General features: G+C 41.1%; 1 protein-coding gene across 1 annotated transcript in view; it reads right to left on the bottom strand.

Annotated features, from left to right (window-relative positions):
- The window catches only part of znf385c (zinc finger protein 385C), a 128,488-nt gene extending 119,579 nt beyond the window's left edge, over positions 1–8,909 (bottom strand). The window contains exon 1 of the mRNA XM_051387380.1: positions 8,839–8,909. The gene's annotated coding sequence lies outside the window, so the exon portion shown is untranslated. The remainder of the gene's footprint in view (positions 1–8,838) is intronic.
- Positions 8,910–14,607: the final 5,698 nt, after the last annotated feature.

Here is a 14,607-nt window from a genome sequence, read left to right as displayed (position 1 = left end):
CGAGGAGCAAAGTACTGAAAGATGCTCCTTCCCTTTACTGAAAGAAAAAAAATATATGGTTCAATTATAGGCTCTGTCAGGCCAGTACGCGTTTGTGATGGCCTGAACTGAGCTGGGGGGAGATAAAGTCAAGCTGCTAACTAATGTAGTACAAGTAGAGCTTTTTGTGGGTTCAGCTTTTGCTACCTCATTCACTATAGCTTTGTTTAAAATTCAGACTGGCAGACAAAAGGTGAAATTAACAAAGTTAAAATCTGACTGTGAGAAATGTGCAATGAATCACGGGTAGAAGCAGTCTTATTCAACTTTGCCAGTCAACTCTGGATAGGCTGAACGTACTGTAGAAGCACTGACTCACCAAGCAGGTAAGAAATGGAGAGAGACACAGCGAATCAATGCAGTTAACAGAAGTGATTTAGTGGATCAGTGAGTCGATGTGTGCGTCAGCCGTGTGAGTTAAGAGCTGATGTCTCGGCTGCTGCTGCAGGGCTAAGAGGGATTTTAAACTGGAGGAAGTGGAGTTAATGTGGGATCTTGAAGAGTAGAGAGCTGGCCTTGCGTTCTTCACCCATTCTCAGCCCACCAGTTTGACACAGATGATAAGAGGCCCCAAGCAGAGTGCAAAGGCACATCACCCACACACTCCTGCAACGCAGAAATGAAAAACACCTCAGCTATTAAAGAGAGGAGCAAGAGAGGAGGATAGTGCAGGGGAAAAAAGTATACACATAGAAAACTGTGAAAGCAGAGCTGAGACAGTGGAAAGAATAAACAAGCACAGTTTCCTAGAGCTGCTTAGCCCACATATGGTAAGAGGGTGATAATCTGACTTTTAATCAAAGGCCAAGCCACCACCGATAGATTTGCTAAGCCCTAGTTCATTGTGAGTAGATGGCAGACCTGAATGAAAGAAGCTGAATGATATCAGCAATTCTGAGTCAGCAGCTACGTCAATAGTGGCATCACAGACCCATCTCCCTGCATCACCAGCGCTATCAGGCTATCTGGGGTGACCTGAGCCACACCCATCAATATCCAGCGTCCTTTCCTCACAGCCTGCATGGTTCAATAAGAGACACAGTAAAACAGGAGTGTGTGCCTCAGATCCAGCCCTCCAGACGGTGGAGGTTACTGCGATCAGCATGGATTAGATGTCTTTCCAGCCTGATCAATGAGAGATGGAGGTGGGGGGTTGGTGGCTTGGTGGGGATGGAGGAAGCTTTGGTACCTCCTGCGGGCTGTAATGACTCTGATAGCTGATATCTGGAGCTGTGGGAGGCAGAAGAAGAGCTGTTTGCTGTGCAGGAGATAAAACAGATGCTGCTCCCAAAGAACGGGCGCATGAATGGAAGCTGAAAAGCACAGAGACAATCCACAGAAACACAGAGGCACTGTCTCCCATTTACACACGTATGCAGTTAGATTAGGGGAAGCAATGTGTAAAAAATGTTGTCATGCTCAAGTTAATAAGATTATTTCTGAATTTCTTTTGCATGACAAAATTAATTTTCTGAAGGTACAACTGTTGGAGAAGCTGTGTAACAGATTTGTTAGGGATCATCTTCCCCTGAGCTCACTTCAAGAAGATTCAGGTCAAGTGCAAGACAAGTGTGACTGTTGAGAAAAATCACACATCCACTTTACTGACACACTTCTGCAAAACACCAAACTCTCCTAACTTGTTAATCATGTAGTTTTAGAGAAAATACTTGAGAACTGGAGCCGCTAACATTTCACACTTACATCCAAAAACGATTGAATTCAACAACCTTTATAAATAATGCACTCTGGAAACAAAACTGTTAGTGTGATGGAAAGACGAGACTCACAGGTACAGACAGTTACAGGTTCACCTCAAGTCCCTCATAGCTGAATGTAAAACAGATGACACATAGCTGATCCAAATATCTACGGGGTGGCTGTCTTACCTGATGGTTGCTGGTGTTACATATTCATTGTTTGCTACTATTCCACATTTGGGTGACAGCGGTGACAGCAAAATGTCTTCCGCCTGCGCAGTTGAACAAATTATCTTTTCAGATATTGGTATTTTCTACGAAACCATCAACACTGCTCAAACATGTATGATGCAGTAGGCCAGTGTTTATTTATATTCCAATATCTATATACATCCAGTGAGACCAAAGCTCTATTTCAGAGAGTAGAAATGGAGACGGCGGGAGCTTACTTAGATATTGACGAGAATCCTTGGAAGCAATAACTTCAGTGATAGTTCTTCTCATAACTGACTTGTGGAGAGCACTACTAAATTACTGTAGCTCTTCACTACAGGAAAAAATACTGGATAATATGTAGGCCAAAGCTAAAGTAAAGTAAGGCCAAATTGTACTAAAACACACAATATCATTCAAAAGCTTTTAGAGTGCAGGGTGATTCTGAAATCTAGCCTCAGAATAATCCCCCGGCAGCCAAATATACTTTACTTAAACTAATGCATTTAATTCAGTCAGATTTAGCAAACAACCAAAAAGACAGCCTGTGATGAGTGAGATTATTATTTTCCCCTGCAGCACAGCTTGAGATTTCACATTAAAGATTCTGAAAAGTGTCTCTCTTTCAAAACTTAGCACATGAATCACCTACATGAATGTTGCCATCATAATCCTGGCAGTGGAAAACCCGGAAAGTGACAAGAGCTTAACACACACCATCAAGACAGAGAAACTAGTCTTCTTGGCTATAAATAATCTTGACACAGAGAAAGCAAATTAGTAACACTCTCCCTTCTGTCAATATTGATGACTGTTATGCCCTTGAGCAAGGCAATTAACCCTGCGACAGCTCCAGCATAGCTCCACTGAAAGACTGTGGTTGTGCTGTGCAGCTACCAGGTGTGAATCAGTGTAAATGAATGAATGACTGTATGTGAAGGAGGGCGTTGCTGGAAAAAAAAAAGCCATGCATCAAACCATACCTACACACACACACACACAAAAAATATCTGCATATTCATGAAAGCAATCTACAACAGCATGTTTCTGATCAAATGATAACCACCACCCTTCCTGCTGAGTGCAGTTGGACCCAAACAAGTGGTCTATTTAGAGTTTGTTGTTGTTGTGCGGAGTGGTTGAGTTTGGTTTGGTTTACCTGGCCGAACACACTGAGCCAGTGTTTAACACCAGAGCACCGTCATTCACCAGTAGCTCGGCAGCATAAACGCACCACTGTGTGTGTGCATGTGTTTTTGTAAATGAATATGTGGCTCTAACACTGGGGCCACTGTCAGTTCTAAGTGATTACGCATGTGTGAGTTTGTATGCATCTATGGCTCATGGCAAGTGAGGCAGACTTCTGGTGCTTCCTGTTAATGAGGATAATGATTTCATAACAATGAATCAAAATGAGATCAAATGAAGCTCGACGCTGAATGCACCACTGAAGCGGAGCTACCCTCTGCTAGGTGAAAGACCTGACTCCCCCTCCCAGCTGACGTTCCCTTTTCTCCTTTGCCCTAACGTCTTGCTGCCAGATCACCTCCTGTTTGGGCACGGGGCTCAGCGGGGAGGCAGAGGTGTAAAAAGGGGTCATGAGAGGATGGGAGGGCGGATTGCACAGAAATACAGCAAGGAGGAAGTGAAACCTAAACCATCCCCAGGGTCAGAAGTGTCACTTCTCCAGCTTCCCACTAAGGAGCAGGCAGCCTCTGCTGAGTCTATCCCCGGGTCGGGCATGCAAATCTGCTAGGCGGTGGGTGGGTGGCGGAGGCTGGGAGGGAGAGTGCTTCACAACGGGAAAAGGGCAGTCTACATGCCCTGAGGAAGGCTGCATGCAGCTGTCAGAATCCGTGACCCCCACCCTGTCTCTGTCACCTCCAGCCTCACATGGGGTACCAACCCAGGCCAGCGGAGGTAACTCAGAGATGGAAGGGGACCATCACCCTGTTGCTCCTTCAGGGAAGAATTGACAGTATAGCTAGAAGGGCCAGTGTTCATATCTTTTTATAGAGATTTTCATTTTACCTGTCATGCAAAAATCCCTGCACAGCTTGCCCTGTCACTCTTTACCCAACCCCTGGAGTGTGGCAGGGGAATTCATAATTTATCAAGCTTGATGGTTAAAAGAATCACAACTCCAAATCACTTGTTTAACAAAATACAATTTTGTGTACATAACTCAATGCTTTGGCAGTGACTTTAAAAATCAGTACATAGCACAACATTTTAAGAAATCATTGTGAACTTGTGCACATTTAAAATGAATGTCTTGTGTACTTCATATTAACAACCATCAGAAGCTTTGAATGGGACAGTGCTGCTCTGCCAGGCCATGACAGGACAGTGATGTCCTCCAGTGCTGAGCTTTCCCCAGCTAATTGGGAATTAACTGTGTGTTTGTACTGGCAATGGGAAAAGCAAATCATCAAGTACGTCACAGTTATAGCACAAAACTTTTCGTAGAATCAAACTGAAGGTCACTCTGCTACTCTGGTCGCTTTCCACGCAGGATGAAATCAAGGCTAGCAGTCACACAGAGAGTAAGAGAGAGAGGGAGAACAAGAGAGGTCAACAGACATCCAAAAGTGTATAAATTCATTCTTGGGCCTTGCGGGCTCCAGCTGTGCGTGTTGCTCTGTGTGAGCGGGCTGGTCACCTTGGCTCAGCAGGTGATGATACCATAGATAACAGCAGTAAGGAGGAGGATCAAAAGAAGGTCAAAGCAAAATAGCGAGAGGCCAACTTGAACAGCAGATGAGCAAAGTTACAGAGAAAATTGTAAGGTAAGAGGCAGCAATTTAAGAGCACGTGCTGACAGAAATAAAACCTAAAAATTACATTTAAAAAAAAAAAAAGACAAAAACTGTTCTGCTAACACACAAATAAGATGCCTTGCACATGCCTATATTTACCAAGAAAGTCTTGACCAACAGCAGCAGTAAGCACCGCAAAGTGCATAGGATACAGACTCATTTGTGTGCATACATGATGTTATGTGAGTGAGCTTGGTGCCCAAGCAAGGCAGAGGCCTGAGGTCAAGAAATAGAGCTCTTGTCAAGACACCAAGAGGCCGGCTTCACCCTGCACTTTGGTCATAATGAGGATGTCACTGTAAACCACTCAGCGTTACATCTATAAAGACACTCTATAAAAACTACACACCCAGCCTGTCGGAAACAGTTTACACTTACCTCCATCAGGATATGTATGCTGGGATGTCGATGCTTCTTTTTCCCAAATTATGCTTTCTCTCTCTCTTTGTTTATACCTCTTTCTTTCTACACTTTTTTTTCTTTTTAAACACAATTCTACTTACATTCTTGTCTAAGTAGGGGATGGAGTTAATGTTTTCCCCCTTCATGTGAGGTAAACTCAAACACCGTCTTCTCCACAGAGAAGAAAAACTGTGCAGTGCAGCCCCAGAGTGACCCCCTTTCTACATGTAATATTAATGCTTTCTGTCAAATGACCCTCTGCAATGAAAAGAGTCTTCAGCATTGAGCACTACAAGGAGCATAAACCCACCTTTAATGCATTTTGCCGAGGCACGTTTCACAGCTGGCTTCCTGAAGTGGAAGTTAACAGGAGTATCCACCTCTAACAACACATAGTGACAGACAGGCTGTTTGTCTTTTGCAGCTCTGTAACGCTGCCAGCAAGAAACAATTAAAGGCTAAGCAAAATTCCCACAACACACAGAGATACCACCTACATCTCCTCAGGGGGTAAGGGCATGCAACACTCACAGTTTGTACTGTGATTTTTTTCCATATGTTTTCTGTGCGGTGAGGAAATTAAATGTATTTAAAAAAAAAAAAAAACCTTAAACACTGGCTCATGGGTCATAATTCATGCTGTAACAGGGATGCTGAACTCCACTGCACTGTAAATCATTTAAGCTGGTTCAACTTAAAGATGTTTTTAAGTTTCTCTGCTGAATTTGATTTGGATAATTAATTAAGTTGAAAATGTAAAATCAGATTGACACAAATTGGATTTGCTCTCAGTTCTTCATTTGACACAAATAACTTACAATTGTGGCTGCTGTTGTTGGAGCCACTTTGTACCACAAAATAGACAAGGCCATTTCCAGTAAATTTGTTAAAATATAAGTGTACAGGACGAGGGACAAAATCTGGTAAACATAGATACAAACGGGTAGCTCCTTACAAATAACAGAATGATTAAATAATTGAATGATTTGATTTTTAAAGGGCTAGCACCTTCAAGCCTCTGTTGTTTTAATCAGTTTTCGGTTGTATTGCTGAAACACGCATTACCTATGATTTAAACAGCCTAAAGTCATCAGAAAAGGAAGCATGGGGTTTGGATTAAAGAGCATTGGTCCTTGAGACGATCCACCCAGCCAGCCCACCACGGCGGCTGCTGTGATCACCCCAGGAGAAGAGGAAGACGCCTGATATGGGAGCCATGCTGGCCCAGCTTGGACTTAAGACTGCTCCTTCAATTCTTAAGGGAACTCACTACTAATATACGATAAAACAGTCAATATTTGTGAAAAATGACACCTCATAGAATAACTAAAATGAATATGTATAGCAGAATAAGTGCATATTGAAACTATTTAACCACTCCTGCCAAGATTTAAATCCAGATCGTTGTGTTTCAAGTCACAGTTTAAACGTCTCTGTGGCTATGGCAGTGCGAGACACACACAGCTCTAGCAAGGAAGCAGGGAGACACTTGTGAAGTATCTGTTTTCCCCATGTGGTGACAAAACACGTGCAAGATTACCTTTTTGTGCTCAGTAAATCCAATTAGTGGCTGCAAACATTACAACTGTGCAACTGGTTCCTATTTATGTCCTTGCTAATGATGAATGCAAAGATAAAATAAGAGTTGTGAAAACTCTGCAGTCTGCTAACACATGAGTTTGTAAGCTTTGTTGAACTTGTTTTGCACTTAAACATTAGCATCAGTAACTTCACACCGTGCACATGTGAGGTAACATTAGAGCGAGACTCAAGCACTTCATGCTCTCTAGGAGAAATTTTGTTTTCAGTTAATCTACTACTCTGTGTTGTCACTGAGAGACTATAATACTCCCAAACAAGGGATCTAAATCTTTAGATTTTACCTTCTCATTTGTTGTTCACCATAACAATGTAGCTGACTAAACCCAACTAGTGTGGTTTTAGGTAACAGCCAAAAACTGCGGACAGAAAGCCAAATGTTTTCCAAGTGGGATTTGCACTTTTAAATTTATATAACACATGTCCACACAAGCTGTAATTACTGTACTGTACTCCTGAAACCAAAAGCCCTGTATCATGAACCATCCTCTTGTTCTATCTTCTCTAGTCTAACTAAACAAAATATCAAATGCCAAAATCCCTTTAGCAAAAAGTAATAAAACAATAAAAGACAAATGACCATGAGAAACTTATTGCACACTTTATCATTACAGCAAGACCGATTGCAGCATTTATCAGGGAGGGCTATTCAGCAGGAGAAGCCAGCTCTAAAAGGTGCTGTCCATAAATAAAGTCTGTACACAGCAGCTGCACTATGTCAATTTCTCTAAATCAACCCTGTGATATTTCACTTGATTTATCAGACCTCTTGTAACAACAACTACTGAGCACCAAGATTGCAGTAAAAGAGGTGTTCAGTTGAGAATCCAATATAATCAAGTGACAGTTTCACACGCTCCACTATGACCACGCTCGCTTCAGAATGACGGATTGATTTCAACATCTGTACACCAACATAGCCTTCTCTCTGTGTACACTTGTTTATTTTTTTTAATGAGGGCACTGCTGGTGCTGATTAAATAGACATGTCAAACTTCAAAAATTCCTCAGTGAGCAGAAGGCTGTTAAATCTGTCATCATCAGTTCGGCTAGACCATATCTGATGAAGTGTGTGTGTGTGTGTGTGTGTGTGTGTGTGTGTGTGTGTGTGTGTGTAAAATCAATGCTCATCATGAAAGCATCCTACATGCTACACAGTGTTTCACAAAGGTCATCAATGTAAAGCTATAAACTATACTGAATATCTTAACTTGATATGATCTCCTGAACACTATTTCTTTGTTATCAAACGGGGACAGAAACACTGCAAAGTCTAATATAATGAATAAATTTTTATTAATATGTTCAACATTTAAGTTTGAATAAGAAAACTGATTTCCCTTTAAAGTAAAGTGAATATTAGATTTTCTATATTTACACATAATGTAACGTCAACAGGCTGCAGTGCACCAGGAGGGGATTTATTGACAATTTTCAGTGGAAAATATTATTAAAGTAAGATTATTAATTCGGGATGGGGGCATAAGGTTGTGTGCAGAGGAGGACGGAGTACATGAGTGAAGCAGTTGTTGTCAATATCGACACGAAGCTGACTTTATGACTAACTTGAATAGTTCTATTAGGATATCATTACATCATTTTTGGTGGGATACAGTTTATACAAACAAAAATCCCCAAATCAGCTTCATGGTTGTATTTTTTTCCTGTTGTCGCAGATTTTGTGGTTTGATTTGATCTGATTAAAACATTTAGTTAATACCATCTTTCCTCATCACTCATTAAAATACTTTAAAGTATTTTATTTTCCTACGGGACGAGAAGTGTGGAGAAGAGGGATTAGAAGTCTGGTGCTTGCTAATGCGCAATTACGCATAACCTCCGAAATTCATAGTCTTTATCGAGAGCAGACCAACGAAAGCGATGAGCGAAATAAAACTTTACAACCGCACGTTGAATTCACTCCAGTCCTCCAGAACCCAGCGAACCTGTGCACCTGAAACTATCGCATCAATATTAATTAAAAGCCACATCAAAACTTTTTGCAGAGACAGCACTCCTCCTCACGTGTGCCAATACAAGGAGATAGGAAAGCGCTTTTGTCTTACCGGCCCCCGTTCCGTTTCCGACTTTCCCGGTGCTCGTCCGTGCCCAGCAACAGTGGAAACAGATTGGTACAGACTGGCTGCCAACGCAAAAAAGCAGAGCTGTCCAGTGCAGCGGTTCCGTCAAGTTAGACACAACTGAGGCCGGAAGTGTCTTTTAAAAATAAAGGCATGCATGTGTTTGCACCGGCCGACACACCAAAGCTGTAAATCGGAATTTACCTTTTGAGATGAAAAAAAAAAAAGCCTTTGAAGCTTTAAATTTTCCTCTTGTACGTTAAAGTTTATGTTAAGCATTAGGCAACAAATCCTCTTTAAGTGGGTCGATAATAAGATTAAAAGAAGAGCCTAAATCACAAATAGTTTTATTTTGAAATCCATGGCCAGATGTCTTGTTGCTTGACTCTGGTCAGTTCACACAGACTGGCTGGGGTAACTCCAAAAGCCATCACATGGATTTTAACTGTTATTTATACAATATCGATATTATGTAATTAACTACATTAAAATAATGTGCAACTCTCTCTCTCTCTCTCTCTCTCTCTCTCTCTCTCTCTCTCTCTCTCTCTCAACAAACATTCTTTTATGAGGATTTATGATGTTTCTATGTCATAAAAATCACCTTAATGTAACGTAGCTTCATAAATATTTGCCACTCTAAATAACAGGCTCAACAAACTGAGCCATGGGAGTGTTAATTGATTTCCATATGAGAAGACAAAATCAATCCGCTGAGTAATTATGTGGTTCCTAATGGACATTTATGTGGCTGCACTTCACAGACTGTTAATGTAGCTGTCACTGTGCTGTAGTGGCATGTTGATCTGCCTTCAAAGTGAACACTATTGGTAAAAATGTAATGTGACAGTGTATATAGTCAACTCAATGAGGTGTTTATGCTTGCAGATTTGAACTGTTTCCCAGACTCCAAAATAGTTACTGCAGGAACAATAAACATCCCACAGTGCCAGCATTGTTCTTGTCATCCAAGAAAAACACTGCAGAGTTTGCTGATGATGTGATTTCAATACTCGTCAGATTTAGGGCCTTTTTATAGTTTGTTTGTTCCATTAAATTCTGTTTTTCTATTGGCTTGCATCTTTAACAGATTAACAGAAAAGGCCAATTGTGTGCTGGGTCCCTTTACGGTAGCGTGACAAACTGATGGAAATGCGAAGAACAGGTTGTCACCAGTGAAGTGACGGATACTCGTGGCTCTCCTATTTATGAGCACTAGATATGTCCTTCTTCATGCAAATGTGCTGGCACTCGAACATGCGGCGATAATAAAAATAACCCACAGTCAAGAACATGGGGACCACAGTGAATGAAATACAACACCATCGTCTCTCCCCACTAACACCAGCCATTAGCACCTCTGACTAAGATGCTTTAAAAGTCTTCTATCGATTAATGTAGATTTTTTTATCATGTTTATGGTGTTCAGCCTTTGAAGAAAGCATGGCTCCTTTCTCTCGTTTTACTATTTGGTTTCCAATCTCCAGCACCGGCCCTCTTGGCCTACACACAGAGCTAACTGAGAATGGCTAAAGGGCAGGATGTAAGCCAGATTCAGAGACCTAAGAAATATCTGACTGGTCGCTGTCCAAATCCTGCACCCCATCAAATGAGCATGCACCTGCCTCACATAAGGTTCCAGAGAGCGCTGTTGGTGTAACTTGCCCTTTCAGTGCTGACAGCGCTGATTATAGAGCTGCTTATAGTGGTAAATAAAGAGGTGGGTAAACTATGACCTCTGTCCAGTGGTCTTCGAAAGGCAACAGCCTCTAATTTAAGATTGAAGATTTACTTTATTAATCCTCTATTGGATAAATTCTTCTTTTCACTCTTTATTTTATTTTATTTTATTATATTTTATACACACACAGGCTGAATTGCACACTCATGCACATTCAGGGCTTGTGGACATGCAAACATGGAGAGAGATGGTGGAGTGATGGGCTGCCACGTTAGCGGCGCCCCATGAGCAGTTTCTTGGGGTTAGGTTGCCTTGCTCAAGGGCACCTCGGCAGTGCACAGGAGGTGAAACTGGCACCTCTCCAGCTACTAGTCCACACTCCACTGGTTTAGAGAAGCATTAAGTCGGCTTTCCCTTAAAATTAAAAGTTTGAGACATTTTTGGAAATTGATCCCACTCTCATACGAGTACGGTAAATATGAAACTACACAGCCTGGCGTGTGTCCAAAGGTAACACATATGTGTTTATAACCAGCACTAATTAACACATTGTATCTTGTTTGCTTAATTTGTATAAAAACCAAAGTGTAAAAAAAGACACGTCACTATGTTATCTACTGGATTCTTTTTTGGCCGGGGACCAAAAAGTCTCTGCTGGCTGCTAACTGCTCCTGGTCAAGAAATAGTCCAGTACATTGCACACGCAGCACATTGTTGCTTTCACACTTTTTGGTTTTTGTGCCGATTAAACAAATCAGATATAATGTGTTGATTAGTGAGTCTCAGAGGTGCTGAAGACTGAGCCTAGCTAGCCATTTCCCCATCGTTTCCAGTCTTTGTGCGAAGCTAAGTTAGCCGACTGCTGGCTGTATCTTCATATTGACCATACAGACATAAAGCTGTATCAATATTCTCACATACCTCTTGGAAAATAAAGTGAATTGTTAGTCAATATGAATCATATTTCCCAAAATATCGAGCAAAAACAACTCTGTTCTGTAAATCAAAGAGTAAACTGATATCTTCTTTGCCTTTGGTCTGGACTTGTGCTTCTTGTTGTGGCTTCTGTATCTGCATTTAAATGTATATTCTTTCCCCTTCCTGGCGGTTAAATCGCCACTAGGTCTGTACAGTAAAATCCATAAATCTTGACAGACCTCTATAGCCTCTCAAACTCCCACTCACACTGTTCCCAACAACCTTTCCATGCGTCAACCTGGTTTCCACAGCAACCAAAGTGCCAAGCAGTGTCCATCCAACGTGAACTTTAAAACCCATCTTTAAATGGAGCCTTTGATGGACAAGAGTGAGTGGAGTCGGAAACGAGCTAAACAAAAGGAGGGCGGGGGAGGGAGCGACGGCACTTAAGGCAGTTGATTAACTTAAGCATGAGTGTGGTCAAAGTGGTGTGTATGAAGAGAGAAAAAAAAATGGATATGGAAATGTTACATTAAAAAAGGGACTGACAACTTCACCACCATCTATAGAATGAGTCTCACAGTATGAAGCTAGAAAAAGGCTGTAAATTCATGTGATTATATCAAACAGAGAATGTATGTGTGTGCATATACACGGCACAGTCTGGAAAGGAAGACATTTTGTTGCCTTTTTGTATGAAAGAAATATAGACAACCTCCAGTTGCAGAGCTCATTTTATTCATACACCGAGGTCATTTCACACTGTGTTATGTGTTTTCTTTTTACATTGTCCAAGGGGTGGATTTTTCTTCCTCATAATGAAATGTCCTTGCTTGCTTTCACAGGTTTAACTTTTTTATCTTACACATACAATCCTTTATCTTTTGACTGAAGGAATTTCTCAACAGTGATATTTCATGGTTTTGTATAAAGTGCCACTTCAGTGTGACTGTTGTATACCTGGTTGCTTTAATGTAATGACACCGAGCTCCCTGGGAAATAAATCATGGATTTAATGTGCCCCTGTATAAAAAGAAATGGGGGGCTACTTAAGCTCCCATAACCCACTGCAGCATGAGTTATGGTTTACTTGTGTCTTTCTCCAGAGCAGGGGCATGTGGCTGCCCCGTTCATTTGTGGTCACTTGCCCTTGGCATTGGTTCTAATTAGAAAAGGTCCAGTGGGATTACCATAGTGCTAATTATGCTGGCTGGCTACTGAGGCACTAATGGCCAAAAAAGGCTGGTACAAATGAGACCGACTTGGGTAAGAGGCAAAAAGCCGAAGACACATCAAAACAAACAAGTTTCAGTGCAGGAGACACTGCGTTACTGTTTCCTCAGATATTTATTGACTTCCCCGATGAGAAATTGCTTGATAATCTGCACCACAGACACTGCCAGTCAGACTTTGTTCGTCCATCTAGGCTCAATCAATTTTCGTAGATGCCTGCAGTGGGACAGATTCATATGTGACTGACAGTTACCAAATGAAGAATCACTGCTAAAGATGGAGGAGGGTTTGGGGAGGAGGAAGCTGTCGCTTTGATACGAGAGAAATGCAACCTAACGAAAATGGTACATTTGCATATTGTTAGTCATTGATATAAGATATATTTCATTTTATTTAGTCAGTGCCAGTTATCTTTAATGTTCAGTTTATGTTTTTATAAATTAAGACTTAATTTCAAGGTGTTTAATTTCCCCTACCATTAAAAAGATTTTAAAAGAACTTTAGTGACACACGAACAGTATACAACCAAATATGAATCATTATAGGACAGTGTATCAGTTATTCATGGTTAGTCATTTTAGTGCAAAGAGCTTCACCTTTTGTTGATAGTATGTACAGGTAAACATATTATAGTCTCAATGTCAGGGTATTTTAGTGAAGAAAAGATATGTATATCAATATTTCTGAGATTTCACATAATGAATTTGTGATAAGCACCTTTCTCAAACTCCTCAATGTTTTGGAATGAGTGTAACTGAAGTCAATAAATCCTTCAAGACTCATCAGAATGTGCAATGATTGGATTAGTATGCACACCACCAACCTTTACACAGCACACCAATGGGGATATTAATACAGTATTAAATGACAAACTTATGGTGGAGGAGAGTCCTTTGCCATAACCTCGGTAACTGCAGCCGTATGCTAACAGCACCCATAGCCTAACTGTCTTGTGTGATTTATAACTTGGCAATTAACCTCCCAGTGCTGCTGGTGACTTTCATGGCATTTTCCCCAGTGAGGGAGACACAGCACCAGCAGAGGAACAAAGCCCCGCCGCCCCCCCAGCTCTCAAAAAAGCCTTACGCACCATCAGATTTTTATTCTACAGGGAGGATGAGGAAGCAAAAGCTATACATATTAATAAGTAGAAATGTCTATTGCCCATCTTTTACACAGAGGAGTCTGCTGCTGACTGTTTACCAGGGAACTCACCTTCCGGCGTGTATCTTATGTAAAATATTTCTATATGCAACCTCTAAAATAGTCTATTGTATAAAGTCTACAGACGATGAAAGTTTAAATGCATCTTCTGGTTCTTGGCAATGACCTTGCATGAGAGAGTCCAGAAAAGCACTTAACTTTGACGATTTTTTTAAACTCTTGAACCAACATTATAAATGATTGCCTACCGGGTCTCAACAGGATTAATCGTCAAAGTGACACATGGGAGCCATCTTCACACGTCTTCTCTGTTGCTTTCTGTAGCACTGAGGGGAGACAAATTTAGAATTTTTTGCCTTCCCCGTAGAACAATATGGGCTACCATTGTCCTTTTGCTCCATATTTATGTCTATGATTAGATTCCTGCATAATTCCAATAAAGTACATATTGTTTTTACTTCAATAAGCAAATAGTCATTCTTGATATCTAATATGCTGCTGGTATAAACTTCTGGTTATAGGGCTTTAAAGGTGGGTTCAGTTATTCTGGAGAAAGATAAGTTATTGTTGAGTCTCATGGTGGTCAAATACTACTTTGGCAACCCAAAGTGTCTGTATTTGACTCCTTGGTTTGTTTCCCAACAACCCAAAGCAATGGTATTTGACAACCTGGGAATAAGACACAACAATCTTTCTCCAGAATGACTGGCCCCACCTATAAATAAAGCAAAGGTTGGCCTCAACAAAGTGAGTGAATC

Source organism: Dicentrarchus labrax, unplaced genomic scaffold (assembly GCF_905237075.1).
Source record: "Dicentrarchus labrax unplaced genomic scaffold, dlabrax2021, whole genome shotgun sequence".
NCBI classification, from domain to species: Eukaryota; Metazoa; Chordata; class Actinopteri; family Moronidae; genus Dicentrarchus; species Dicentrarchus labrax.
Note: the sequence above shows the minus strand (reverse complement) of the source record. Positions and strands in the feature narration are given on the sequence as shown.